This window comes from Chanodichthys erythropterus, chromosome 23 (assembly GCF_024489055.1).
Source record: "Chanodichthys erythropterus isolate Z2021 chromosome 23, ASM2448905v1, whole genome shotgun sequence".
Lineage (NCBI taxonomy): Eukaryota > Metazoa > Chordata > Actinopteri > Cypriniformes > Xenocyprididae > Chanodichthys > Chanodichthys erythropterus.
This window is the reverse complement of record NC_090243.1, coordinates 6,292,501-6,294,939: the sequence shown is the minus strand read 5'-3', so window position 1 is coordinate 6,294,939 and position 2,439 is coordinate 6,292,501.

The window sequence follows — 2,439 nt, the reverse complement described above, 5'->3', positions numbered from 1 at the left end:
TGGCTGTGTCTCAAAACCTGGTGACCTGCACAAGTTAGACAGCATTTTTGAACAGTATTCAGAATCGTGAATAGTCAAGCAAAATAAACCGGTGAGAGCGGTACCAACCATTTGCCTTTACTTGTTAAAAATCTTGCTTGTCCAGGGTTTGCTCCGACTTTCGTTTATCTGAAACTTTTAAGAGACCGTCTTAATAGTGAGCATAATGTCAATCATACGAGATGGCTATAAATAGTATATTGCGCCTTATGTGAAACTACTGCTACTAACATTCACCATTCAAAAGTTGTTCTCACAGCTGACTATGATATGTATTTCAAAATAAAAGTCCTAATTTTACTGACTGCCCTTACAAAAATAACCATGGTGGTACCATAGTACTTTTTACAGAAGAAAAAAAAACACATAACACTACAAAACAAAAAAGAATAAAATAAAGAAATAAGGTTACAACATACATTAATATATGCCTAACTAGATTGATCCTCTCTAAATAATATATAATTAAACTTCATTAAATAATTAAACCTTAAATAGAATGAATAATATATATATATATATATATATATATATATATATATATATATATATATATATATATATATATATATATATAATTTATTTATTTAAAAGGTATAATTAATTTAAAATTATGAGAGTTAGAGTATCAGCAGGTACCTTCTTGAGCCATGGCACAACATTAGATAAAATGGGCCAGTTGTACAGTTAAAATGGGTCAATATAAAAAGAGAATAACACAGGTAATTTCGGCTGAAATAATTTTATTTTTAACAGCAAATTCACACTATTGTCTTTAGTATGCCATAGCAACAACGCCATAAATGTATATCATTAAACAGAAAGTTGTACAAATATTTCATTACAAAATGCAGTTACAAATAAAAATTAATCATGTTGTATAGGTGTGTTTCTGTGCATTTGTGTCTTTTTTGTGCATGTATGTGTGTATGCTTGTGAAATATTTGTCAAACATTTACTTAAAGATTAGAACATCTTTGACAAAAAAAAAACATATTAACATAACTTTAACAAGAGTTAGTTGTGACAATTCTGTCATGTATTACTCACCCTTATGCCATTCCACACCTGTAAGACCTTCATTAATCTTCAGAACACAAATTAAGATATTTTAGATGAAATCTGATGGCTCCATGAGGCCTGTCGTTATTTTGTTTTGTTTTTTGGCGCACCAAAAATATTCTCGTCGCTTTATAATATAAATATTGAACCACTGTCCTCACATGAACTGATTTAAATATGTTTTTAGTACCTTTATGGATCTTGAGAGAGGAAGAGTCATTGCTCCCTATGGAGGCCTGACGGAGCCATAGGATTTTAACTAAAATATCTTAATTTGTGTTCCGAAGATTAATGAAGGTCTTACTGGTGCGGAACAGCATGAGGGTGAGTAATAAATGACAGAATTTTCATTTTAGGGTGAACTAACCCTTTAACCGTTTCCTTTCTTACTTGTCCTCCTGCCATACTGTCTGCAGTCCAAATGTTTTTAAAACACTGTTAAGATTTTTAGCTTAACCAGCCATTTCTACCCAAAATGACATTTTTCACAAAAACTGTTTGTGAAAAAAGTTTGTTTGTCACAACTGTTTGTCACAAAAAAAAGTTTCTTTTTGAATTATACATTTTTATTTGAAAGAGCATGTAAAAACATTATAGACATTTGCTCTTTTGGTAAGCTTACTTATAATTGCTTTAGTAACCTTATTAGTGATGAATGAAATTTACTATGTCAGGCTCACTTACCTCACAATTTCTCTGACAAGCTTCATGTAACACTCTGCCCTGCCCCCCTTAAAAAACTCAGACCAATCAAAACTTTTGTTACATGTCAACAAGTGTTGAAGTAACAATGCAAGATAAGTTATTGTGATTGGCTGTAAAAATGTAAAGCTATATGACGCTACAACCTTATTTGGCCCATTTTACCTGATAGCCAATTTTAGCTGACTTCACCCAACATGAGAACAGAGCCACAAAGAAACAAAAATATGTAATTGGTGTTTATTTGATTACAGAATATAATTGCATCATTGTGTAGTGATGTACATGTAAATTAGAAATGAATGTAGCCAACCATATGGTCAGAGAGCCAGAACTGAAAACATGCTATGCTTGGTTCAGTCCAGCAGATGGCACAAACAAATGCCTGATTGTGTTCAACAACCACGTGAACAACTATTGATGGGCAAGCAGATACAATGCAAGCATAAATCTGAATTACAGTTTTTCTCAGTCGCTTTGGTGCATTTCTCACATCACTCTTTACATCTCCACAACATTTAGTCATTTGTGCACATCATAGTAGCAGTTTCTCATTCCTTCGAACAAATTGCAAATGCTTTTGGACATGCATCAATTGCTTTCATACATCTCTCTGCTATTTACAACATTATCATT